Below are 15,316 nucleotides of genomic sequence, written 5' to 3'. Positions count from 1 at the left end.
GAGACAACTTCATGAAGACATGATGATGGAGATCATGATGATGGAGGTCATGGTGTCATGCCGGTGACAATGATGATCATGGCGCCCCGAAGATGGAGATCAAAAGGAGCAAAATGATATTGGCCATATCATGTCACTATTTGATTGCATGTGATGTTTATCATGTTTTACATCTTATTTGCTTAGAACGACAGTAGCATAAATAAGATGATCCCTCGCAATAATTTCAAGAAAAATGTTCCCCCTAACTGTGCACCGTTGCTAAGGCCTGTTGTTCCGAAGCACCATGTGATGATCGGGTGTGATAGGTTCTAACATTCGCATACAACGGGTGTAAGCCAGATTTACACACGCAATACACTTAGGTTGACTTGACGAGCCTAGCATGTACAGACATGGCCTCGGAACAGGAAAGACCAAAAGGTCGAACATGAGTCCTATAGAAGATATGATCAACATGAAGATGTTCACTGATGATGACTAGTCTGTCTCACGTGATGATCGGACACGGCCTAGTTGACTCGGATCATGTATCACTTAGATGACTAGAGGGATGTCTATCTGAGTGGGAGTTCATTAAATAATTTGATTATATGAACTTAATTATCATGAACATAGTCTAAAATTCTTTGCAATATGTCTTGTAGATCAAATGGCCCACGCTAATGTTGCCCTCAACTTCAACGCGTTCCTAGAGAAAACCAAGCTGAAAGACGATTGCAACAACTACACGGACTGGGTCCGTAACCTGAGGATTATCCTCATATCTGCCAGGAAAGCATATGTCCTTGATGCACCGCTAGGTGAAGCACCTGTTTTCCCAGCAGAACAAGACGTTATGAACGCCTGGCAGATGCGCAGTGATGATTACTCCCTGGTTCAGTGTGGCATGCTTTACAGCTTAGAACCGAGGCTCCAAAAGCGTTTTGAGCAACACGGAGCATATGAGATGTTCCAAGAGCTAAAAATGGTTTTCCAAGCTCATGCCCGGGTCGAGAGATATGAAGTCTCCGACATGTTCTACAGTTGTAAGATGGAGGAGAATAGTTCCGTTAGCGAGCACATACTCAAAATGTCTGGGTTGCACAACCGCTTGTCTCAGCTGGGAGTTAACCTCCCGAATGATGTGGTCGTTGATAGAATACTTTAGTCGCTCCCACCTAGCTACAAGAGCTTTGTGATGATCTTCAATATGCAGGGGATGGAGAAATCAATGCTGAAATCAGCGGAGGTGGAAATTAAAAAGGAACATCAAGTGTTGATGGTGAATAAAACCACTAAGTTCAAGAAAAGCAAGGGTAAAAAGAACTTCAAGAAGGATGGCAAGGGAGTTGCCCCGCCCGGTAAGCAAGCTGTCGGGAAGAAGACAAAGAATGGACCCAAGCCTGAGACTGAGTGCTTTTATTGTAAGGGAAACGGTCACTGGAAGCGGAACTGCCCCATGTACTTAGCGGATAAGAAGGCCGGAAATGTCAAAGGTATATGTGATATACATGTTATTGATGTGTACCTAACCAGCGCTCATAGTACCTCCTGGGTATTTGATACCGGTGTGGTTGCTCATATTTGTAACTCAAAACAGGAGCTGCGGAATAAACGGAGACTGGTGAAGGACGAGGTGACGATGCACGTCGGGAATATTTCCAAGGTCGATGTGATCGCCGTCGGCACACTACCTCTACATTCACTACAGGAATTAGGTAATTTGCCGTCTGTGAATTACATACGGCAAAGACCTAAATATAGACGGCAAAGATTTTGCCGTCAGGAAGCAGACGGCAAAGTCAGACGACAAAGATAAGTCGGTAAAGAATACTTTGCCGTCAGCATTTCATCGGTCAGATGGCAAAGATTTTACCGTCAACCAACTACAGATTTGTCGTCTGTCGTAGAAAATAATAGACAGCAAAACCCTGTTCTTTGCCGTCAGTCAAAACTTGTTCTTTGCTGTCATCTTGACTAAAGTACAGATGGCAAAGATTGTTTTTCATTTAAAAAAATAGACGTCAGAGTAGAGCATCTCGCCGGACACATGAATGTCAAACCAAGACAGTAAGTTGAGCTCACATAGATTTTGGATTCGACACAGCATGCTGCCTTTCATTCATCGTACGTGGAGTTACAGAGAAGAAACAAAGCTGTCCTGAAAATCTACACAAAGGAACCTAGAAAGTAAAAGTAAAAGCAATCAGGTCCTTCTCCACTACAGCAACATGGACTTCACCACCGGCCGTCCTTCTTCTGGTCGGGGACAAAACCACAGGGATTCCATAGCCACCGCCTTGCCCTGACCACGCCGACCCGCATCACCAATTGGAGCCGAATGGAGGAGACGCCGTCCGCTCTGCCCGCGCCGGCCCGAAGCACCACCCGGAGCTGTTCCCCTGCCCGCAGCGGCCTCCCACGCCGGACGTGCCCATCTCGCGCCGCACGCCCGCTGCCCGCCCGCGCGTTGCTCGCCGCAGCCTCCCACGCCGGCCGCTGTGCCCGCACCGGCCATGTCCTTCTCGCGCCGCCCGCCCCGCTTGAGAAGTTGCAGCGGCCTCCCGTGCCGGCCGCTCTGCCCGCACCGGCCAAGCCTGGCTCGCGCTGCTCGCCCTGCTGGAGGAGCCGAAGCGGCCTCCCGCGCCGGCCGCCCTGCCCACAGCAAGGGGAAGGAGGTAACCAGAGAAGGCGGAGCACAGGAAGGGGAGGACGAAGGTGTGCTGGCGGTGGCGGAGGGTTGGCCGGCTGGAGGAGCCGCGGCTGGTGGCACCGGCGAGTGGATCAGGACGCGGGCGAGGTGGTGGGGGTGGGCTGCGTGCGTGCATCAGAGAGAGAGAGACAGGTACGAGAGAGAGAGAGAGAGAGAGATCGTGCGGATAAGGGAGAGAGCATGCGGGATAACGGAGAGAGAGCATGGTGGGGTCGGGCGTGGGATAGTGTTGGGGTGGGCTGCGATTGTGCCCGGGGCGGTGTGGGTTGAGATGCTACCACATCATCGATCCGCGTGGTATGCTTTCTCTTTGCCGTCTGTATTTTTTATTATAGACGGCAAAGAGCTCACTTTGCTGTCTGTAAAAAAAATACAGATGGTAAAGATATTTGCTGTCTGCGTTTTATGTTACAGATGGCAAAGTGATCTCTTTGCCGTCTGTATTTTTTTGCAGACGGCAAAGTGAGCTCTTTGCCGTTTGTAGTTTATTTGCAGACGGCAAAGTCTATTTTACCGTTACTTTTTCTTTGCCGTCTGCTGATGACGGCAAAACCTTTCTTTGCCGTCTGCCCCGATGAAATGCTGATGGAAATCTCCTGTTTCCCGTAGTGATTTACCTACGGGAATAGTTTAGGTTGGGGAACGTAGTAATTTACAAAAATTTCCCTACGCACACGCAAGATCATGGTGATGTATAGCAATGAGAGGGGAGAGTGATGTCTACGTACCCTCGTAGACCGACGCGGAGGCGTTGAGGCAACATAGAGGAAGTAGTCGTACGTCTTCCCGATCCGACCAATCCAAGCACCGTTACTCCGGCACCTCCGAGTTCTTAGCACACGTACAGCTCGATGACGCTCCCCGGCCTCCGATCCAGCAAAGCTTCAGGGATGAGTTTCGTCAGCACAACGGCGTGGTGACGATGATGATGTTCTACCGACGCAGGGCTTCGCTTAAGCACTACAACGATATGATTGGGGTGGAATATGGTGGCAGGGGGCACCGCACACGGCTAAGGAACGATCACGTGGATCAACTTGTGTGTTCTAGGGTGCCCCCTGCCCCCGTATATAAAGGAGCAAGGGGGAGGCCGGCCGGCCCTATGGGACTCCCCTTTCCTAGTCCAATTAGGAAACTTAAGGGGGAAGGAAAGAAAGGGAGAGGGAGAGGGAAAGAGGGGCCGCGCCCCCCCTCCCTAGTCCAATTCGGACTCCCCATGGGGGGGGCACGCCACCTCCTGGGCTGCTGCCCTCTCTCTCCCCTCAGGCCCAATAAGGCCCATTACTTCTCCGGGGGGTTCCGGTAACCCGTCCGGCACTCCGGTTTTATCCGAAATTACCCGGAACGCTTCCGGTGTCCGAATATAGTCGTCCAATATATCAATCTTTATGTCTCAGCCATTTCGAGACTCCTCGTCATGTCCGTGATCACATCCGGGACTCCGAACTAACTTCGGTACATCAAAATGCATAAACTCATAATAACTGTCATCGTAACGTTAAGCGTGCGGACCCTACGGTTCGAGAACAATGTAGACATGACTGAGACAAATCTCTGGTCAATAACCAACAGCGGGACCTGGATGCCCATATTGGCTCCTACATATTCTACGAAGATCTTTATTGGTCAGACCGCATAACAACATACGTTGTTCCCTTTGTCATCGGTATGTTACTTGCCCGAGATTCGATCGTCGGTATCCAATACCTAGTTCAATCTCGTTGCCGGCAAGTCTCTTTACTCGTTCCGTAATACATCATCTCGCAACTAACTCATTAGTTGCAATGCTTGCAAGGCTTATGTGATGTGCATTACCGAGAGGGCCCAGAGATACCTCTCCGACAATCGGAGTGACAAATCCTAATCTCGAAATACGCCAACCCAACATCTACCTTTGGAGACACCTGTAGAGCACCTTTATAATCACCCATTTACGTTTTGACGTTCGGTAGCACACAAAGTGCTCCTCCGGCAAACGGGAGTTGCATAATCTCATAGTCATAGGAACATGTATAAGTCATGAAGAAGCAATAGCAACATACTAAACGATCGGGTGCTAAGCTAATGAAATGGGTCATGTCAATCAGATCATTCACCTAATGATGTGATCTCGTTAATCAAATAACAACTCTTTGTTTATGGTTAGGAAATATAACCATCTTTGATTAACGAGCTAGTCAAGTAGAGGCATACTAGTGACACTCTGTTTGTCTATGTATTCACACATGTATTATGTTTCCGGTTAATACAATTCTAGCATGAATAATAAACATTTATCATGATATAAGGAAATAAATAATAACTTTATTATTTCCTCTAGGGCATATTTCCTTCGGTCTCCCACTTGCACTAGAGTCAATAATCTAGATTACACTGTAATGATTCTAACACCCATGGAGCCTTGGTGCTGATCATGTTTTGCTCGTGGAAGAGGCTTAGTCAACGGGTCTGCTACATTCAGATCCATATGTATCTTGCAAATATCTATGTCTCCCACCTGGACTAGATCCCGGATGGAATTGAAGCGTCTCTTGATGTGTTTGGTTCTCTTGTGAAATCTGGATTCCTTTGCTAAGGCAATTGCACCAGTATTGTCACAAAAGATTTTCATTGGACCCGATGCACTAGGTATGACACCTAGACCGGATATGAACTCCTTCATCCAGACTCCTTCGTTTGCTGCTTTCGAAGCAGCTATGTACTCCGCTTCACATGTAGATCCCACCACAACGCTTTGTTTAGAATTGCACCAACTGACAGCTCCACCGTTTAATGTAAACACGTATCCGGTTTGCGATTTAGAATCGTCTGGATCAGTGTCAAAGCTTGCATCAACGTAACCTTTTACGATGAGCTCTTTGTCACCTCCATATATGAGAAACATATCCTTAGTCCTTTTTAGGTACTTCAGGATGTTCTTGACCGCTATCCAGTGATCCACTCCTGGATTACTTTGGTACCTCCCTGCTAAACTTATAGCAAGGCACACATCAGGTCTGGTACACAACATTGCATACATGATAGAGCCTATGGCTGAAGCATAGGGAACATCTTTCATTTTCTCTCTATCTTCTGCAGTGGTCGGGCATTGAGTCTGACTCAACTTCACACCTTGTAACACAGGCAAGAACCCTTTCTTTGCTTGATCCATTTTGAACTTCTTCAAAATCTTGTCAAGGTATGTGCTTTGTGAAAGTCCAATTAAGCGTCTTGATCTATCTCTATAGATCTTTATCCCTAATATGTAAGTAGCTTCACCAAGGTCTTTCATTGAAAAACTCTTATTCAAGTATCCCTTTATGCTATCCAGAAATTCTATATCATTTCCAATAAGTAATATGTCATCCACATATAATATCAGAAATGCTACAGAGCTCCCACTCACTTTCTTGTAAATACAGGCTTCTCCGAAAGTCTGTATAAAACCAAATGCTTTAATCACACTACCAAAGCGCTTATTCCAACTCCGAGAGGCTTGCACCAGTCCATAAATGGATCGCTGGAGCTTGCACACTTTGTTAGCTCCCTTTGGATCTACAAAACCTTCCGGTTTCATCATATACAACTCTTCTTCCAGAAATCCATTCAGGAATGCAGTTTTGACATCCATCTGCCAAATTTCATAATCATAAAATGCGGCAATTGCTAACATGATTCGGACAGACTTACGCATCGCTACAGGTGAGAAGGTCTCATCGTAGTCAACCCCTTGAACTTGTCGAAAACCTTTTGCAACAAGTCGAGCTTTGTAGACAGTAATATTACCGTCAGCGTCAGTCTTCTTCTTGAAGATCCATTTATTCTCAATTGCTTGCTGATCACCGGGCAAGTCAACCAAAGTCCATACTTTGTTCTCATACATGGATCCCATCTCAGATTTCATGGCTTCAAGCCATTTTGCGGAATCTGGGCTCACCATCGCTTCTTCATAGTTTGTAGGTTCATCATGATCTAGTAGCATGACTTCCAGAATAGGATTACCGTACCACTCTGGTGCGGATCTTACTCTGGTTGATCTACGAGGTTCAGTAGTATCTTGTTCTGAAGTTTCATGATCATTATCATTAGCTTCCTCACTAATTGGTGTAGGTGTCGCAGAAACAGGTTTCTGTGATGTACTACTTTCCAATAAGGGAGCAGGTACAGTTACCTCGTCAAGTTCTACTTTCTTCCCACTCACTTCTTTCAAGAGAAACTCCTTCTCTAGAAAGGATCCATTCTTAGCAACGAATGTCTTGCCTTCGGATCTGTGATAGAAGGTGTACCCAACAGTCTCCTTTGGGTATCCTATGAAGACACATTTCTCCTATTTGGGTTCGAGCTTATCAGGTTGAAGCTTTTTCACATAAGCATCACAGCCCCAAACTTTAAGGAACGACATCTTTGGTTTCTTGCCAAACCATAGTTCATAAGGTGTTGTTTCAACGGATTTTGATGGTGCCCTATTTAACGTGAATGTGGCCGTCTCTAAAGCATAACCCCAAAGCGATAACAGTAAATCAGTAAGAGACATCATAGATCGCACCATATCTAGTAAAGTACGATTACGACTTTCGGACACACCATTACGCTGTGGTGTTCCGGGTGGCGTGAGTTGCGAAACTATTCCGCATTGTTTCAAATGTACACCAAACTCGTAACTCAAATATTCTCCTCCACGATCAGATCGTAGAAACTTTATTTTCTTGTTACGATGATTTTCAACTTCACTCTGAAATTCTTTGAACTTTTCAAATGTTTCAGACTTGTGTTTCATTAAGTAGATATACCCATATCTTCTTAAGTCATCTGTGAAGGTGAGAAAATAACGATATCCGCCACGAGCCTCAATATTCATCGGACCACATACATCGGTATGTATGATTTCCAACAAATCTGTTGCTCTCTCCATATTACCGGAGAACGACGTTTTAGTCATCTTGCCCATGAGGCACTGTTCGCAAGTAACAAGTGATTCATAATCAAGTGGTTCCAAAAGTCCATCAGTATGGAGTTTCTTCATGCGCTTTATACCGATATGACCTAAACGGCAGTGCCACAAATAAGTTGCACTATCATTATCAACTCTGCATCTTTTGGCTTCAACATTATGAATATGTGTGTTACTACTATCGAGATTCATCAAAAATAGACCACTCTTCAAAGGTGCATGACCATAAAAGATATTACTCATATAAATAGAACAACCATTATTCTCTGATTTAAATGAATAACAGTCTCGCATCAAACAAGATCCAGATATAATGTTCATGCTCAACGCTGGCACCAAATAACAATTATTTAGGTCTAATACTAATCCCGAAGGTAGATGTAGAGGTAGCGTGCCGACCGCGATCACATCGACTTTGGAACCATTTCCCACGCGCATCGTCACCTCGTCCTTTGCCAGTGTTCGCTTAATCTGTAGTCCCTGTTTCAAGTTGCAAATATTAGCAACAGAACCAGTATCAAATACCCAGGTGCTACTGCGAGCTCTAGTAAGGTACACATCAATAACATGTATATCACATATACCTTTGTTCACCTTGCCATCCTGCTTATCCGCCAAATACCTGGGGCAGTTCCGCTTCCAGTGACCAGTCTGCTTGCAGTAGAAGCACTCAGTTTCAGGCTTAGGTCCAGACTTGGGTTTCTTCTCTTGAGTAGCAACTTGCTTGCCGTTCTTTTTGAAGTTCCCCTTCTTCTTCCCTTTGCCCTTTTTCTTGAAACTAGTGGTCTTGTTGACCATCAACACTTGATGCTCCTTCTTGACTTCTACCTCTGCAGCTTTCAGCATTGCGAAGAGCTCGGGAATAGTCTTATTCATCCCTTGCATATTATAGTTCATCACGAAGCTCTTGTAGCTTGGTGGAAGTGATTAGAGAATTCTGTCAAAGACGCAATCATCTGGAAGATTAACTCCCATCTGAATCAAGTGATTATTATACCCAAACATTTTGAGTATATGCTCACTGACAGAACTGTTCTCCTCCATCTTGCAGCTATAGAACTTATTGGAGACTTCATATCTCTCAATCCGGGCATTTGCTTGAAATATTAACTTCAACTCCTGGAACATCTCATATGCTCCATGACGTTCAAAACGTCGTTGAAGTCCCGATTCTAAGCCGTAAAGCATGGCACACTGAACTATCGAGTAGTCATCAGCTTTGCTTTCCCAGACATTCATAACATCTGGTGTTGCTCCAGCAGCAGGCCTGGCACCCAGCGGTGCTTCCAGGATGTAATTCTTCTGTGCATCAATGAGGATAATCCTCAAGTTACGGACCCAGTCCGTGTAATTGCTACCATCATCTTTAAACTTTGCTTTCTCAAGGAACGCATTAAAATTCAATGGAACAACAGCACGGGCCATCTATCTACAATCAAACATACATAAGCAAGATACTATCAGGTACTAAGTTCATGATAAATTTAAGTTCAATTAATCAAATTATTTAAAGAACTCCCACTTAGATAGACATCCCTCTAATCCTCTAAGTGATCACGTGATCCAAATCAACTAAACCATAACCGATCATCACGTGAGATGGAGTAGTTTTCAATGGTGAACATCGTTATGTTGATCATATCTACTATATGATTCACGCTCGACCTTTCGGTCTCCGTGTTCCGAGGCCATATCTGCATATGCTAGGCTCGTCAAGTATAACCCGAGTATTCTGCGTGTGCAAAACTGGCTTGCACCCGTTGTAGATGGACGTAGAGCTTATCACACCCGATCATCATGTGGTGTCTGGGCACGACGAACTTTGGCAACGGTGCATACTCAGGGAGAACACTTCTTGATAATTTACTGAGAGATCATCTTATAATGCTACCGCAATCAAAGCAAGATAAGATGCATGAAAAGATAAACATCACATGCAATCAATATAAGTGATATGATATGGCCATCATCATCTTGTTCTTGTGATCTCTATCTCCGAAGCACCATCATGATCACCATCGTCACCGGCTCGACACCTTGATCTTCATCATAGCATCGTTGTCGTCTCGCCGATCTTATGCTTCCACGACTATCGCTACCGCTTAGTGATAAAGTAAAGCATTACAGTGTGATTGCATTGCATACAATAAAGCGACAACCATATGGCTCCTGCCAGTTGCCGATAACTCAGTTACAAAACATGATCATCTCATACAATAAAATTTAGCATCATGTCTTGACCATATCACATCACAACATGCCCTGCAAAAACAAGTTAGACGTCCTCTACTTTGTTGTTGCAAGTTTGACGTGGCTGCTACGGGCTTAAGCAAGAACCAATCTCACCTACACATCAAAACCACAATGATAGTTTTTCAAGTTGGTGCTGTTTTAACCTTCGCAAGGACCGGGCATAGCCACACTCGGTTCAACTAAAGTTGGAGAATCTGTCGCCCGCAAGCCACCTCTGTGCAAAGCACGTCGGGAGAACCGGTCTCGCGTAAGCGTACGCGTAATGTTGGTCCGGGTCGCTTCGTCCAACAATACCGCCGAACCAAAGTATGACATGCTGGTAAGCAGTATGACTTATATCACCCACAACTCACTTGTGTTCTACTCGTGCATATAACATCAACACATAAAAACCAGGCTCGGATGCCACTGTTGGGGAACGTAGTAATTTTCAAAAATTTCCCTACGCACACACAAGATCATGGTGATGTATAGCAACGAGAGGGGAGAGTGATGTCTACGTACCCTCATAGACCGATGTGGAAGCGTTGACGCAACGTAGAGGAAGTAGTCGTACGTCTTCCCGATCTGACCGATCCAAGCACCGTTACTCCGGCACCTCCGAGTTCTTAGCACACGTACAGCTCGATGACGCTCCCCGGGCTCTGATCCAGCAAAGCTTCGGGGATGAGTTTCGTCGGCACAACGGCGTGGTGACGATGATGATGTTCTACCGACGCAGGGCTTCGCCTAAGCACTACAACGATATGATCGAGGTGGAATATGGTGGCAGGGGGCACCGCACATGGCTAAGGAACGATCACGTGGATCAACTTGTGTGTTCTAGGGTGCCCCCCTGCCCCCGTATATAAAGGAGCAAGGGGGAGGCCGGCCGGCCCTATGGGGCGTGCCAAGGGGAGGGGGAGTCCTCCTCCTAGTGGGAGTAGGACTCCCCTTTCCTAGTCCAATTAGGAAACTTAAGGGGGAAGGAAAGAGAGGGATAGGGAGAGGGAAAGAGGGGCCGCGCCCCCCCTCCCTAGTCCAATTCGGACTCCCCATGGGGGGGGGCGCCACCTCCTTGGCTGCTGCCCTCTCTCTCCCCTCAGGCCCAATAAGGCCCATTACTTCCCCGGGGGGTTCCGGTAACCCCTCCGGCACTCCGGTTTTATCCGAAATCACCCGGAACGCTTCCGGTGTCCGAATATAGTCGTCCAATATATCAATCTTTATGTCTCGACCATTTCGAGACTCCTCGTCATGTCCGTGATCACATCCGGGACTCCGAACTAACTTCGGTACATCAAAATGCATAAACTCATAATAATTGTCATCGTAACGTTAAGCGTGCGGACCCTACGGTTCAAGAACAATGTAGACATGACTGAGACAAATCTCCGGTCAATAACCAATAGCTGGACTTGGATGCCCATATTGGCTCCTACATATTCTACGAAGATCTTTACCGGTCAGACCGCATAACAACATAAGGTGTTCCCTTTGTCATCGGTATGTTACTTGCCTGAGATTCGATCATCGGTATCTAATACCTAGTTCAATCTCGTTACCGGCAAGTCTCTTTACTTGTTCCGTAATACATCATCTCACAACTAACTCATTAGTTGCAATGCTTGCAAGGCTTATGTGATGTGCATTACCGAGAGGGCCCAGAGATACCTCTCCGACAATCGGAGTGACAAATCCTAATCTCGAAATACGCCAACCCAACATCTACCTTTGGAGACACCTGTAGGGCACCTTTATAATCACCCATTTACGTTGTGACATTTGGTAGCACACAAAGTGTTCCTAAGCCTGAAACTGAGTGCTTCTATTGCAAGCAGACTGGTCACTGGAAGCGGAACTTCCCCAAGTATTTGGCGGATAAGAAGGATGGCAAGGTGAACAAAGGTATATGTGATATACATGTTATTGATGTGTACCTTACTAATGCACGCAGTAGCACCTGGGTATTTGATACTGGTTCTGTTGCTAATATTTGCAACTCGAAACAGGGACTACAGATTAAGCGAAGATTGGCTAAGGACGAGGTGACGATGCGTGTGGAAAACGGTTCCAAAGTCGATGTGATCGAAGTCGGCACGCTACCTCTACATCTACCTTCGGGATTAATATTAGACCTAAATAATTGTTATTTGGTGCCAGCGTTAAGCATGAACATTATATCTGGATCTTGTTTGATGCGAGACGGTTATTCATCTAAATCTGAGAATAATGGTTGTTCTATTTATATGAGTAATATCTTTTATGGTCATGCACCCTTAAAGAGTGGTCTATTTTTGTTGAATCTCGATAGTAGTGATACACATATTCATAGTGTTGAAGCCAAAAGATGCGGAGCTGATAATGATAGTGCAACTTATTTGTGGCACTTCCGTTTAGGTCATATCGGTGTAAAGCGCATGAAGAAACTCCATACTGATGGACTTTTGGAACCACTTGATTATGAATCACTTGGTACTTGCGAACCGTGCCTCATGGGCAAGATGACTAAAACACCGTTCTCCGGTACTATGGAGAGAGCAACAGATTTGTTGGAAATCATACATACAGATCTATGTGGTCTGATGAATATTGAGGCTCGTGGCGGATATCGTTATTTTCTCACCTTCACGGATGACTTAAGCAGATATGGGTATATCTACTTAATGAAACATAAGTCTGAAATGTTTGAAAAGTTCAAAGAATTTCAGAGAGAAGTTGAAAATCATCGTAACAAAAAAATAAAGTTTCTACGATCTGATCGTGGAGGAGAATATTTGAGTTACGAGTTTGGTGTACATTTGAAAGAATGCGGAATAGTTTCACAACTCACGCCACCCGGAACACCACAGCGCAATGGTGTGTCCGAACGTCGTAATCGTACTTTACTAGATATGGTGCGATCTATGATGTCTCTTACTGATTTACCGCTATCGTTTTGGGGTTATGCTTTGGAGACGGGCGCATTCAGGTTAAATAGGGCACCATCAAAATCCGTTGAGATGACGCCTTATGAACTATGGTTTGGCAAGAAACCAAAGTTGTCGTTTCTGAAAGTTTGGGGCTGCGATGCTTATGTGAAAAAGCTTCAACCTGATAAGCTTGAACCCAAATCGGAGAAGTGTGTCTTCATAGTATATCTAAAGGAGACTATTGGATACACCTTCTATCATAGATCCGAAGACAAGACTTTTGTTGCTAAGTTCGGAAACTTTCTGGAGAAGGAGTTTCTCTCGAAAGAAGTGAGTGGGAGGAAAGTAGAACTTGACGAGGTAACTGTACCTGCTCCCTTATTGGAAAGTAGTGCATCATAGAAAACTGTTTTGGTGACACCTACACCAGTCAGTGAGGAAGCTAATGATGATGATCATGAAACTTCAGAACAAGATACTACTGAACCTCGTAGATCAACCAGAATGAGATCCGCGCCAGAGTGGTACGGTAATCCTGTTTTGGAAGTCATGCTACTAGATCATGATGAACCTACGAACTATGAAGAAGCGATGGTGAGCCCAGATTCCGCAAAATGGCTTGAAGCCATGAAATCTGAGATGGGATCCATGTATGAGAACAAAGTATGGACTTTGGTTGACTTGCCCGATGATCAGCAAGCAATTGAGAATAAATGGATCTTCAAGAAGAAGACTGACGCTGACGATAATATTACTGTCTACAAAGCTCGACTTGTCGCAAAAGGTTTTCGGCAAGTTCAAGGAATTGACTACGATGAGACCTTCTCACCCGTAGCGATGCTTAAGTCTGTCCGAATCATGTTAGCAATTGCCGCATTTTATGATTATGAAATTTGGAAGATGGATGTTAGCAATTCCTGAATGGATTTCTGGAAGAAGAGTTGTATATGATGCAACCAGAAGGGTTTGTCAATCCAAAGGGAGCTAACAAAGTGTGCAAGCTCCAGCGATCCATTTATGGACTGGTGCAAGCCTCTCGGAGTTGGAATAAACACTTCGATAGTGTGATCAATGCATTTGGTTTTATACAGACTTTTGGAGAAGCCTGTATTTACAAGAAAGTGAGTGGGAGCTCTGTAGCATTTCTGATATTATATGTGGATGACATATTACTAATTGGAAATGATATAGAATTTCTGGATAGCATAAAGGGATACTTGAATAAGAGTTTTTCAATGAAAGACCTCGGTGAAGCTGCTTACATATTAGGCATTAAGATCTATAGAGATAGATCAAGACGCTTAATTGGACTTTCACAAAGCACATACCTTGACAAAGTTTTGAAGAAGTTCAAAATGGATCAAGCAAAGAAAGGGTTCTTGCCTGTGTTACAAGGTGTGAAGTTGAGCAAGACTCAATGCCCGACCACTTCAGAAGATAGAGAGAAAATGAAAGATGTTCCCTATGCTTCAGCCATAGGCTCTATCATGTATGCAATGCTGTGTACTAGACCTGATGTGTGCCTTGCTATAAGTCTAGCGGGGAGGTACCAAAGTGATCCAGGAGTGGATCACTGGACAACAGTCAAGAACATCCTGAAATACCTGAAAAGGACTAAGGATATGTTTCTCATATATGGAGGTGACAAAGAGCTCATCGTAAAAGGTTACGTTGATGCAAGCTTTGACACTGATCCGGACGATTCTAAATCGCAAACCGGATACGTGTTTACATTAAACGGTGGAGCTGTCAGTTGGTGCAATTCTAAACAAAGCGTTGTGGTGGGATCTACATGTGAAGCGGAGTACATAGCTGCTTCGAAAGCAGCAAACGAAGGAGTCTGGATGAAGGAGTTCATATCCGATCTAGGTGTCATACCTAGTGCATCGGGTCCAATGAAAATCTTTTGTGACAATACTGGTGCAATTGCCTTGGCAAAGGAATCCAGATTTCACAAGAGAACCAAGCACATCAAGAGACGCTTCAATTCCATTCGGGATCTAGTCCAGGTGGGATACATAGAGATTTGTAAGATACATACGGATCTGAATGTTGCAGACCCGTTGACTAAGCCTCTTCCACGAGCAAAACTTGATCAGCACCAAGGCTCCATGGGTGTTAGAATCATTACTGTGTAATCTAGATTATTGACTCTAGTGCAAGTGGGAGACTGAAGGAAATATTCCCTAGAGGCAATAATAAAGTTATTATTTATTTCCTTATATCACGATAAATGTTTATTATTCATGCTAGAATTGTATTAACCCGAAACATAATACATGTGTGAATACATAGACAAACAGAGTGTCACTAGTATGCCTCTACTTGACTAGCTCATCAATCAAAGATGGTTATGTTTCCTAACCATGAACAAGGAGTTATTATTTGATTAATGGGATCACATCATTAGGTGAATGATCTGATTGACATGACCCATTCCATTAGCTTAGCACCTGATCGTTTAGTATGTTGCTATTGCTTTCTTCATGACTTATACATGTTCCTATGACTATGAGATTATGCAACTCCCGTTTTCCGGAGGAACAC

The sequence above is a fragment of the Triticum urartu genome, chromosome 4 (genome assembly GCF_003073215.2).
Source record: "Triticum urartu cultivar G1812 chromosome 4, Tu2.1, whole genome shotgun sequence".
In the NCBI taxonomy this organism is placed as follows: domain Eukaryota; kingdom Viridiplantae; phylum Streptophyta; class Magnoliopsida; order Poales; family Poaceae; genus Triticum; species Triticum urartu.
This window is presented reverse-complemented; position numbering follows the sequence as displayed.